General features: G+C 46.0%; 1 long non-coding RNA gene across 1 annotated transcript in view; it reads right to left on the bottom strand.

Moving 5' to 3' along the window:
* Positions 1–13,675, bottom strand: part of LOC135054692 (uncharacterized) — a 220,646-nt gene that overhangs the window by 181,757 nt on the left and 25,214 nt on the right. The gene's annotated exons all lie outside the window — the stretch shown is intronic.

Below are 13,675 nucleotides of genomic sequence, written 5' to 3'. Positions count from 1 at the left end.
AATATATTAAATCTTCTGAATTAGAGTGCTCCCACACAAGAGTCTACTTTCCAATTCCTTTTTTGACCCTTTTTTATGACATTTTTCAACTCGAGGGAGCACCACTGAAAGCAACACACACATGCAAGAGGACTGTTAATCCATATGTGCATGCTTGCTATATTTAGAAGCAATTCTGTGATACTAATTCAGTTTTTCAGAGGAAATCATTTGTGTATCTAAGACTGGTGCGGTTCCCACAAAAACCTTTTCCTATTCTCCCCTAGTACACTGGTACTCCAACTAGTAAACTGGAAATAGGGGTTACATTCTCCAACTAGAGCACTGGTACTCCCTTTGTTTCACTGACAATTGGGCTTACATTCTCCCCTTGTGCACTTAGCAGCAGTGATAAGGGTTACATTCTCCCCCTAGTGCACTGGTACTGGAACTAGTACACTGGAAATAGGAGTTACATTCTCCCCCTAGTACTCTAGCACTCCCACTAGTACACTGGCAATGGGGGTTACATTCTCTTCCCAGTGCACTCAACAGCAGATATATGGGTTATATTCTCCCCCTAGTGCACTTGCACTCCCACTAGTGCACTGGCAATAGGGATTACATTCTCCCCCCAGTGCACTTAACAGCTGTAATAGGTGTTATATTCTCCCCCTAGTGCACTGGTTCTCCCACTAGTGCACTGGTAGTAGGGTATACACTCTCCCCTAGTACATTTAACAACAGTAATATGGGTTACATACTCCCCCTAGTGCAATGGCACTCCCACTAGTACTCTGGCAATAGAGGTTACATTCTCCCCCTTGTGAACTGGTACTCCAAATTCACTGGCAATAGGGGTTATATTATCCCCCTAGTGCACTAAACTGCAGCAGTAGGGTTTACATTGTAACCCCAGTGCACTGGTATTCCAACTAGTACACTGGTAATAGGGTTTGCATTCTCCCCCTAGTGCACTTAGCAGCAGTGATAGGGGTTACATTCTCCACCTAGTGCAATGGCACCCCCATTATTTCACTGGCAAAAGGGGTTACATTTTCCCTTAGTGCACTAATCAGTAATAGGGTTTACACTCTCCCCTATTGCACTAACATCAGTAATAGGGGTTACATTCCCCCCAAGTGCACTGGCACTCCCATTAGAGAACTGGCAATAGGGATTACACTCTCCCCTTGTGCACTTAACAGCAGTTATAGGAGTTACATTCTCCCCTAGTTTAATGAAAATCTTAATAGTACACTATCAATAGGAGTTACATTCTTCCTCTAGTGCATTTAGCAGCAGTAATAGGGGTAACATTCTACCTCTAGTGCAATGATACTCCCACTATTTCACTGTCAATAGGGGTTCCATTCTCCCCCTAGTTCACTTAACAGCCGTCAAAGGGGTTACATTCTCCCCCCACTACACTGGTACTCACACTAGTACACTGAAAATAGGGGTTATATTCTCTCTATAGTGCACTTAGCAGCAGTAATAAGGGTTACATTCTCCCACTAGTGCACTTAGCAGCAGTAATAGGGGTTTCATACACCCCCACTGCACTGGTACTCCAACTAGTATATTGATAATATGGGTTACATTCTCTATATGGTGCACTTAGCAGCAGTAATAGGGGTTACATTCTCTCCTAGTGCAATTGCACTCCCACTATTTCACTGGCAATAGCTGTTACATTCTCTCCCTAGTGCACTTAACAGCCATAAAAGGGGTTACATTCTCCCTCTAGTGTACTGATACTCCCACTAGTGCACTGGCAACTTTGGTTACATTCTCCCTCTAGTGCACCTAGCAGCAGTAAAAGGGGTTACATTCTCCCCCTAGTGCAATGATATGCAATCTATTTTATGGTTAATAGGTTTTACACTCTCTCCCTAGTGCTCTAAGCAGCAGTAATAGGGGCTATATTCTCTCCCTAATGCAATGGCACTTCAACTTTTTTACTGATATTAGGAGTTAAATTCTCCCCCTACTTTACTGGTACTCCAACTAGTAAATTGACAATAGGGGTTATATTCTCTAGTGCACTTATCAGTAGAAATAGGGGCTACTTTGACCCCTATTGCAATGGTACTCCCACTATATCACTGGCAATAGGGGTTACATTCTCCCACTAGTGCAATTAGCAGCAGTAATATGGGTTACATTATACCTTTAGTTCACTGTTAGTCTCACTAGTACACTGGCATTAGAGATTACATTCTTCCCACAGTGCACTTAGCAGCAGTAATAAGGCTTACATTCGCACACTAGTGTAATGGCACTCCCACAATTGTACTGGCAACAGGGGATACATTCTCCCCATAGTGCACTTAGCAGCAGTAATTTGGGTTGCATTCTCCCCCTATTGCAATTGTGCCCCCACTATTTCACTGGCAATAGAGGTTCTATTCTTCCCCTAGTGCACTGGTTCTCCAACTAGTACATTGGAAATAGGGGTTATATTCTCCACCTAGTGCACTTAGCAGCAGTTATAGCATTTTCATTATCTACCTAGTGCACATAGGAGCAGTAATAGGGGTTACATTACCCCCCTAGTGCACTGACACTCCCATGAGTGCACTGGCAATAGGGGTTACACTCTCCCTATAGTGCACTTAACTGCAATAGTAAAGGTTTCCATTATCCCCCTAGTGCACTTGCTCTAGTAATAGGGGTTAGTTTCTTCCCCTAGTGTACTGGCACTCCCATTACTGCACTGGCAATAGTGGTTACACTCCCCCTAGTGAACTTAAAAGCAATAATAGGGATTACATTATCCCCCATTGCACCTAACAGCAGCAGTAGGGGTTACTTTCTCCCCCTAGTGCAATGGTACACTAACTAGTACACTAGACATAGCGGTTACATTCTCCACCTAGTGCACTTAGCATCAGTAATAGGGGTTACATTCTCCCACTAGTGCAATGGCACCCCCACTATTTCACTGGCAAAAAGGGTTACCTTCTCCCCCTAGTGCACTTAGCACAAGTAATAGGGGTTACATTCTCCCCCTGATGGAATGGCACTCCCACTAGTGCAGTGCCAGTAGGTGTTACATTCTACCCTTACTGCACTTAGCAGCAGTGAAAGGGGTTACATTCTCCCCCTAGTGCACTTACCAGCAGTTATAGGGGTTTAATTCTCCCCCTAGTGCAATGCCACTCCCACTATTTCATTGGCAATAGGGGTTACAGTCTCCCCCTAGTGCACTTAGCAGCAGTGATAGGGGTTACATTCTCCCCTAGTGCAACTGCACTCCCAGTATTGCACATGCAATAGGGGTTACTTTCTCCCCCTAGTGCACTTAACAGCATTAATAGGTGTTACATTCTCCCCCTAGTGCACTAATACTCTCACTAGTACACTGGAAATAGGGGATACACTCTCCCCCTAGTGCACTTAACAACAGTAATAGGGGTTACAAACTCCCCCTAGTGCAATGGCACTCCCAATAGTACACTAGCAATAGAGGTTATATTCTCCCCTAGTGCACTGGCACTCCTACTAGTGCATTGGCAATATGGATTACATTATCTCCCTAGTGCACTAAACTGCAGTAATAGGGGTTACATTGTAACCCCAATGCATAGGTACTCCAAGTAGTATACTGGCAATAGGGGCTACATTCTCCCCCTAGTGCAATTAACAGCAGTGATAGGGCTTACATTCTTCCCTAGTGAAATATATTCTGCGACAAACATTTCCTAATTGGATATCTGCAGAACAAATGATGGCCGTATACTATATGAGGAACATTATGTAATCATGTGATAACATTTAATTAGCCATGGGTATTAATTTCTGGCTCTTTGTATATTGTGGTATTCATACCACTAATTATATAATTTGTTATATTTTCACGAAGTTATTGATTTACACAATTTAGTTTTAATAAAAATTTTATAAAGCTATGATTTTACCAACATTGAACATAATATATTAAATCTTCTGAATTAGAGTGCTCCCATACAAGAGTCTACTTTCCAATTCCTTTTTTGACCCCTTTTTTCTGACATTTTTCAACTCGAGGGAGCACCACTGAAAGCAACACACACATGCAAGAGGACTGTTAATCCATATGTGCATGCTTGCTATATTTAGAAGCAATTCTGTGATACTAATTCAGTTTTTCAGAGGACATAATTTGTGTATCTAAGACTGGTGCGGTTCCCACAAAAACCTTTTCCTATTCTCCCCTAGTACACTGGTGCTCCAACTAGTAAACTGGAAATAGGAGTTACATTCTCCAACTAGAGCACTGGTACTCCCTTTGTTTCACTGACAATTGGGCTTACATTCTCCCCCTTGTGCACTTAGCAGCAGTGATAAGGGTTACATTCTCCCCCTAGTGCACTGGTACTGCAACTAGTACACTGGAAATAGGAGTTACATTCTCCCCCTAGTACTCTAGCACTCCCACTAGTATACTGGCAATAGGGGTTACATTCTATTCCCAGTGCACTTAACAGCAGATATATGGGTTATATTCTCCCCCTAGTGCACTTGCACTCCCACTAGTGCACTGGCAATAGGGATTACATTCTCCCCCCAGTGCACTTAACAGCTGTAATAGGTGTTATATTCTCCCCCTAGTGCACTGGTTCTCCCACTAGTGCACTGGCAATAGGGGATACACTCTCCCCTAGTGCATTTAACAACAGTAATATGGGTTACATACTCCCCCTAGTGCAATGACACTCCCACTAGTACTCTGGCAATAGAGGTTACATTCTCCCCCTTGTGAACTGGCACTCCAAGTTCCCTGGCAATAGGGGTTATATTATCCCCCTAGTGCACTAAACTGCAGTAGTAGGGTTTACATTGTAACCCCAGTGCACTGGTACTCCAACTAGTATACTGGTAATAGGGTTTGCATTCTCCCCCTAGTGCACTTAGCAGCAGTGATAGGGGTTACATTCTCCACCTAGTGCAATGGCACCCCCATTATTTCACTGGCAAAAGGGGTTACATTTTCCCTTAGTGCACTAATCAGTAATAGGGGTTACACTCTCCCCTATTGCACTAACATCAGTAATAGGGGTTACATTCCCCCCAAGTGCACTGGCACTCCCATTAGAGAACTGGCAATAGGGATTACACTCTCCCCTTGTGCACTTAACAGCAGTTATAGGAGTTACATTCTCCCCTAGTTTAATGAAAATCTTAATAGTACACTATCAATAGGAGTTACATTCTTCCTCTAGTGCATTTAGCAGCAGTAATAGGGGTAATATTCTACCTCTAGTGCAATGACACTCCCACTATTTCACTGTCAATAGGGGTTCCATTCTCCCCCTAGTTCACTTAACAGCCGCCAAAGGGGTTACATTCTCCCCCCACTACACTGGTACTCACACTAGTACACTGAAAATAGGGGTTATATTCTCTTTATAGTGCACTTAGCAGCAGTAATAAGGGTTACATTCTCCCACTAGTGCACTTAGCAGCAGTAATAGGGGTTTCATACACCCCCCCCACTGCACTGGTACTCCAACTAGTATATTGATAATATGGGTTACATTCTCTATATGGTGCACTTAGCAGCAGTAATAGGGGTTACATTCTCTCCTAGTGCAATTGCACTCCGACTATTTCACTGGCAATAGCGGTTACATTCTCTCCCTAGTGCACTTAACAGCCATAAAAGGGGTTACATTCTCCCCCCAGTGTACTGATACTCCCACTAGTGCACTGGCAATTTTGGTTACATTCTCCCCCTAGTGCACCTAGCAGCAGTAAAAGGGGTTACATTCTCCCCCTAGTGCAATGATATGCAATCTATTTTATGGGTAATAGGTTTTACACTCTCTCCTTAGTGCTCTAAGCAGCAGTAATAGGGGCTATATTCTCTCCATAATGCAATGGCACTTCAACTTTTTCACTGATATTAGGAGTTAAATTCTCCCCCTACTTTACTGGTACTCCAACTAGTAAATTGACAATAGGGGTTATATTCTCTAGTGCACTTAGCAGTAGAAATAGGGGCTACTTTGACCCCTAGTGCAATGGTACTCCCACTATATCACTGGCAATAGGGGTTACATTCTCCCACTAGTGCAATTAGCAGCAGTAATATGGGTCACATTATACCTTTAGTTCACTGTTAGTCTCACTAGTACACTGGCAATAGAGGTTACATTCTTCCCACAGTGCACTTAGCAGCAGTAATAAGGCTTACATTCGCACACTAGTGTAATGGCACTCCCACAATTTTACTGGCAACAGGGGATACATTCTCCCCATAGTGCACTTAGCAGCAGTAATTTGAGTTGCATTCTCCCCCTATTGCAATTGTGCCCCCACTATTTCACTGGCAATAGAGGTTCTATTCTTCCTCTAGTGCACTGGTTCTCCAACTAGTACATTGGAAATAGGGGTTATATTCTCCACCTAGTGCACTTAGCAGCAGTTATAGCATTTTCATTATCCACCTAGTGCACATAGGAGCAGTAATAGGGGTTACATTACCCCCCTAGTGCACTGACACTCCCATGAGTGCACTGGCAATAGGGGTTACACTCTCCCTATAGTGCACTTAACTGCAATAGTAAAGGTTTCCATTATCCCCCTAGTGCACTTGCTCTAGTAATAGGGGTTAGTTTCTTCCCCTAGTGTACTGGCACTCCCATTACTGCACTGGCAATAGTGGTTACACTCCCCCTAGTGAACTTAAAAGCAATAATAGGGATTACATTATCCCCCATTGCACCTAACAGCAGCAGTAGGGGTTACTTTCTCCCCCTAGTGCAATGGTACACTAACTAGTACACTAGACATAGCGGTTACATTCTCCACCTAGTGCACTTAGCATCAGTAATAGGGGTTACATTCTCCCACTAGTGCAATGGCACCCCGACTATTTCACTGGCAAAAAGGGTTACCTTCTCCCCCTGATGGAATGGCACTCCCACTAGTGCAGTGCCAGTAGCCGTCAAAGACAGTCGATCCAGATGTCTGTGATAACAAGGACCCTGCATCAGTAGATGTGGACGTTGAGGGGGGTGGTCTTCAGTTTGCCAGCTGTCGGGATCCCGGCGCACAGTATACCGGCGCCGGAAACCCGACAGCCGACATACCAACACTTTTTCTCCCTCTTGGGGGTCCACGACCCCCCTGGAGGGAGAATAAAGAGGCGTGGCGCACGTAGCGTGCCACCGTGCCCGCAGCGCGGCGAGCCGGCAAGGGGCTCATTTGCGCTCGCTACGCTGTCGATATGCCGGCGGTTGGGCTCCCGGCACCGGTATGCTGGTCGCCGGGAGCCTGGCCACCGGCATTCCATACTACACCCGTTGAGGGAGTAGAAGTGGAACATCCAGCGATATCCTCTGCAGATCTGTGTACCAATGTCTTCTGGGCCAAGTCAGAGCTATTAGTATCAGATAAGATTTAGGGTCCATTTTCCGTTCACTGCACCGATGAATATAGGTTTGCCATATTCGGTGATAAATGCGAGCTGAGGAAGGTTTCCTTGTTCTGATCATAGTTTGAATTACCTGTTGTGAGAATCTTTTTGACTTCAGGATAGAGGTTTCAAGAGCCACGCCGTCAAAGACAGTCGATCCAGATGTTTGTGATAACAAGGACCCTGCATCAGTAGATGTGGACGTTGAGGGGGGTGGTCTTCAGTTTGCCAGCTGTCGGGATCCCGGTGCACAGTATACCGGCGCCGGAGTCCCGACAGCCGGCATACCAACACTTTTTCTCCCTCTTGGGGGTCCACGACCCCCCTGGAGGGAGAATAAATAGCGTGGCGCATGTAGCGTGCCACCGTGCCCGCAGCGCGGCGAGCCGGCAAGGGGCTCATTTGCGCTCGCCACGCTGTCGATGTGCCGGCGGTTGGGCTCCCGGCACCGGAATGCTGGTCGCCGGGAGCCCGGCCGCCGGCATACCATACTACACCTGTTGAGGGAGTAGAAGTGGAACATCCAGCGACATCCTCTGCAGATCTGTGTACCAATGTCTTCTGGGCCAAGTCGGAGCTATTAGTATCAGATAAGATTTAGGGTCCATTTTCCGTTCACTGCACCGATGAATATAGGTTTGCCATATTCGGTGATAAATGCGAGCTGAGGAAGGTTTCCTTGTTCTGATCATAGTTTGAATTACCTGTTGTGAGAATCCTTTTGACTTCAGGATAGAGGTTTCAAGAGCCACGCCGTCAAAGACAGTCGATCCAGATGTCTGTGATAACAAGGACCCTGCATCAGTAGATGTGGACGTTGAGGGGGGTGGTCTTCAGTTTGCCAGCTGTCGGGATCCCGGCGCACAGTATACCGGCGCCGGAATTCCGACAGCCGGCATACCAACACTTTTTCTCCCTCTTGGGGGTCCGCGACCCCCCTGGAGGGAAAATAAATAGCGTGGCGCACGTAGCGTGCCACCGTGCCCGCAGCGCAGCGAGCCGGCAAGGGGCTCATTTGCACTCGCCACGCTGTCGATATGCCGGCGGTTGGGCTCCCGGCACCGGTATACCATACTACACCCATTGAGGGAGTAGAAGTGGAACATCCAGCGACATCCTCTGCAGATCTGTGTACCAATGTCTTCTGGGCCAAGTCGGAGCTATTAGTATCACGGCACCTTTTCCTTGCTTTATCTTTCTCACCACCCTAGGTAATAGGGTGACTGGAGTAAACACATAACCCAGAGGAAAATCCCATCTCACCGAAAGGGCATCCACAAAGATTGCTCTGGGATCTTTTGTTCTTGACCCGTATGCGAGCACTTTATTGTTCAGATGGGATGCCATGAGATTATTTATTTATTTATTAACAGTTTCTTATATAGCGCTTTACAAGTGGACACAATTAGAAGACAAATCTGGATAAAAACAAACAGTCATAGAGGGAGGAGGGCCCTGCTCGCAAGCTTACAATCCATGGGGAAATAGGCATTGATACACAAGGATAGGTGCTATATATTGCATAGTTGTTCACCAGATTGTAAAGGTTCTTGGTGGGCTGCATGATATCACATCACAGCAGTGATGAACCAGGTTCAGGGGAAAGGAGAGTGAAGAAAGCAAATATGTGGGGGATGTGTGGGCAATACTGTGAGGATATAATTGGATAGGAGAGCTATGAAGGTAATGTGAGCGGTTCTGGAATTTGATAAGCTTGTCCGAATAGGTGAGTTTTCAGGGAACGTTTGAAGACTAGAGGAGAGTCTTATTGTACGTGGTAGGGCAATCCACAGAGTGGGTGCAGCCCGAAGAAAGTCCTGTAATCGTGCTGAATCCACCTCCTCTTCGCTACCTCTTTCAGTTGGAGTACCGCAGGGCTCAGTCTTAGGTCCTCTGCTTTTATCAATCTATACCTCATCTATTGGAAAACTAATCAGCTCTTTTGGTTTTCAGTATCATCTGGACGCCGATGATACTCAAATCTACCTATCCTCCCCTGATTTGTCTCTGTATTGGGCCGGGTCACTGAATGCCTCTCTGCCATTTCATCTTGGATGTTATCTCGTCACCTCAAACTTAATATTTCCAAAACAGAGATAATTATATTTCCACCGGCCAATAGTAGTTGCCAACCAGATATTTCTATCACTGTTGAGAACTCTATCAGCCCTACACGACAAGCTTGCTGCCTAGGTGTCATACTTGTCCTTTGCTCTCCACATTCAATCTGTCTCAAAATCATGGTACATGCATCTAAGAAACATATCCAAAATACGATCACATCTTACACAAGGAACTGCTAAAACTCTAATCCATGCTCTCATTATCTCCCGCATTGATTATTGCAATAGCCTTCTTATTGGTCTTACTAAGAAGAGACTCTCACCATAACAATCCATTCTGATTGCAGCTGCGAGGCTAATCTTCCTCGCTAGACGTTCATCGTCTGCAGACCCACTCTGTCAGTCCCCCATTGGCTACCTGTATTCTACCATATTCAATATAAAATACTGTTACTTACATACAAGTAGTATGTGTCTGTAGCCACCAGGCTAATGATGTTCTTACTTCTATCGTAAGAAACATAGTCTGTATTTTTATCGTCTGATGCAACCTATTCCATTTGGCAAGAATCAGACATTGCAGAGGCCTCGAGTGGAACTGTGCATACTCCACCATGTCGAATGTTGATACCATCAAACCCATCACGCGCATTGCTGCATGAATGGATACCTTTTCACTGTGTAACAAGTCCTGAATCCTTGACTGGACCTTGGATATCTTGTTCAGAGGTAAAATTACTCTCTGAAGACTTGAATCCAGTACAGCCACCAAGTGAGTAATTCACTGTGACGGAACCAGAGACCATTTTGCCCAATTTATAAGCCACCTATGGTTCTGCAGACACATTATTGTCTGTTGCAGGTGACATAAGAACAATTCCTGTGTCTGTGCCAGGATTAAAAGATTGTCGAGGTATGGAAATATTCTTATTCCCTGTTGGTGGAGATAAGCTGCCATTACCACCATAATCTTGGTAAATACTCTGGGGGCTGTGGCTAACCCAAAAGGTAGGGCCTGGAACTGAAAATGCTGTTGGAGGATAGCGAACCTGAGATAGCACTGATGGGACAGTGCTATAGGAACATGTAGGTAAGCATCCTGTATATCCAGGGATACCATATAATCCCCTGGCTCCATGGCCAAAATGATGGAATGTAAAGTCTCCATGTGAAACCGAGGTACCCAAATGTATTTGTTCAGTACTTTGAGATTGAGAATGGTCCAAAATGACCCATTTGGCTTCTGAACTAAAAATAGATTGGAGTAAAACCCCTGTCCCCATTGTGCAGGAGAAACTGGAATGACTAGGACTCTAAACTTTAGCAAAGCGAATTTTGAAAAGATGAGGGTATTTTTCAGGTATATTGAATGGGAAGGTTTGTTTTTAGGAAAAATACTACGGAGAAATGGGAGGTACTAAAATTCATGCTAGCTAAAAATAGACTCAAATTTATTCCTACGAGCAGCAAAAAAAGGAATAAAAATCATAAACCGATGTGGCTTAACAAAAAGATAAAGGAACTTATGGGCAAGAAAAGGCGAGCATTTAAAAATACAAATCTGACGGGGAAGCAGAGTCATTTCAGCGCTCTAAGGAATGTAACAAAATATGCAAAAAGGAAATAGGAGCGGCTAAAGTAGAAACTGAAAAACTAGTAGCAAAGGAAAGCAAAGCGAATCCCAAAAAAATCTTTCAATACATTAATATCAAGAGATTAAAGAAGGAGAGTATATGCCCTTTAAAAGACAAGTTGGGAGTCTTAAGCAAAAATGATAATGACATAGCGGACACACTAAATGAGTTTTTTTCAACAGTATTTACTAGAGAGGACCCAATTCAGGGACTAACACATAATCTCAATAATGAGAATATCCCACTGATAGGTACTTATTTAAGCGAGGAAGTAGTCTATCACTGACCTGATTTGGGAGTGTTGTGGACTCGGGGCTTCTTCCGATGACCGGGAAGAGGAACCGCTACTGGGTCGCAGTAGAGATGGCCGGATGTAGGTCTTCCTCATGCAGGATTAAAACGGCAGGCAGGAAGCACGGAAGAATTCTTGAAGGTTTCCTGAAAGACAAGACTTGTAGAGATACTGAATGCTGAGGCACAGAGGTACTGAAGTGCTGGAGACACAGGTATTGAGGCACGGCGGTGCCGGAGGCACAGAAATGCTGAGTGCTGAGGCACTGTGGTGTTGGGGGCACTGTGGTGTTGGAGGCACTGAGGTACTGGTGGCACTGAGGTGCTGGTGGTACAGGTACTGAGACACGGAGGTGCTGGGGGCACAGTGAGGCTGAATGCTGAGGCACTGGAGGCACTGATGTGCTGGGAGGCATGGAGGTGCTTGGAGGCACGGAGATGCTTGGGGACACGGAGGTGCTTGGAGGCACAGAGGTGCTTGGAGGCACGGAGATGCTTGGACGGAGACCGCAGGAACGTAGGAGCTCTGGAAATCACAGCTTCTGAGGCAGAATCGATGATACTCAGGCACCGGATCTCTGCCCGGCGTCTGGTTTTGAATTCCCCGCCCTTGCCTGATTGGCGGAGCAGGCAGGTGACGTCAGTCCTGCTCCGCCTCCCTGACCTCACTCACGATGGCGGCGCCCTTGCTCCGGGAAGCCGCCGGAGGAACGTGCCGACCCGCCGCCGGGACCGGAGACCGCCGGGGGAAGAGAGGCGCCGGGCAGACCAGGTCACCCGCAGGGACAAGCGCGGCCGCCGCTGCCTGCGGTGAGTAACAGTACCCCCTCCTCCAGGAGTGGCCCCTGGACACTTTCCGGGTTTAGTTGGATGTCTGGAGTGGAAGATCCGAACCAGTCGAGGAGCCGTTACTTCAGTAGCCTTAATCCAACTTCTCTCCTCAGGACCATAACCCTTCCAGTCTACCAAGTACTGTCATTTTTTATGAAGATAACGAGAGTCAAGAATAGCTTTGATTTCAAACTCCGTTCCAGCTTCTGTCACTACAGACGTTGGCCTAGGGGATGCTGAGTGGAACCGATTCAGAATGAGGGGACGGAGGAGAGAAACATGAAAGGCGTTAGGTATTTGAAGGTGGGAAGGCAAACTCAGTTTACAGACCACAGGATTTAAGACATGTAGCACAGGGTAAGGACCGATGAACCTTGGAGCGAACTTCATGGTGGGCACCTTCAACCGGAGATTACGTGTGGACAGCCATACCCTGTCCCCAACTTTGTATTGAGGTGCAGCTCGCCGTTTCTTATCTGCGAATAACTTGTACCGGACTGAAACCTTCTTAAGATTAGCATGAACCTTACTCCAAATTTGTCCGAAGTGTCGTAGAGTGGACGTTACAGCTGGAACCTCTTCTATCGGAAGGCTTGGAAATTCTGGAACACGTGGATGGAACCCGTAGTTGACGAAGAATGGTGATTCCCCAGTGGAAGAATGAAACGAATGGTTATGGGCAAACAACGCCCAAGGCAACAACTCCACCCAGTTGTCCTGTGAAGGGGAGAGATACAAACGAAGGAAAGTCTCTAGATCTTGATTGACTCGTTCCGTTTGACCATTTGTTTGGGGATGATAAGCGGACGAAAACTTAAGTTTAATTTGTAGAGTTGAACAGAGGGCTTTCCAAAACCTGGCGGTGAACTGTACCCCACGGTCAGAAACTATTTCTTGTGGCAACCCATGCAATCGAAAATGTTCTTGGATGAACAGTAGAGCCAGTTTCGGAGCTGTCGGAAGACCAGTCAAAGGCACGAAGTGTGCCATCTTCGAAAAACGGTCAACGATTACCCAAACGGTGTTGTAACCCTTGGAACAGGGCAAGTCAGTGATGAAGTCCATGGAAATGTGAGTCCAGGGTCTCATAGGGATAGGCAAAGGACGAAGTAACCCTGCAGGAGGCAGACGAGGAGATTTATGTTGTGTACACTGTGGACAAGAATTAACGTAATCTTGTACATCCTTCCTCATGGTGTTCCACCAGTAAGACCTTTGCAGAAACTTGTACATCTTCTGGGCACCGGGATGACCGGAAAACTTGGAGTTATGGACCCACTGTAGTATTCTTGGCCGGAATCTAGCTGGTACGGACATTCTCCCAGGAGGAGGAGCTGGAGTAGTTAAAGCAGCAGAGACAGAAACTGGATTTAGAATAAAACCCCGCTAAGGAGATTCATCCTCGTCTGTGGAAACTTGTGAACGGGAAAGCGCATCTGCTTTAATATTGAGAGTCCCGGCCCGGTACTTGA

Source organism: Pseudophryne corroboree, chromosome 3 (genome assembly GCF_028390025.1).
Source record: "Pseudophryne corroboree isolate aPseCor3 chromosome 3, aPseCor3.hap2, whole genome shotgun sequence".
Classification (NCBI taxonomy): Eukaryota; Metazoa; Chordata; class Amphibia; order Anura; family Myobatrachidae; genus Pseudophryne; species Pseudophryne corroboree.
Note: the sequence above shows the minus strand (reverse complement) of the source record. Positions and strands in the feature narration are given on the sequence as shown.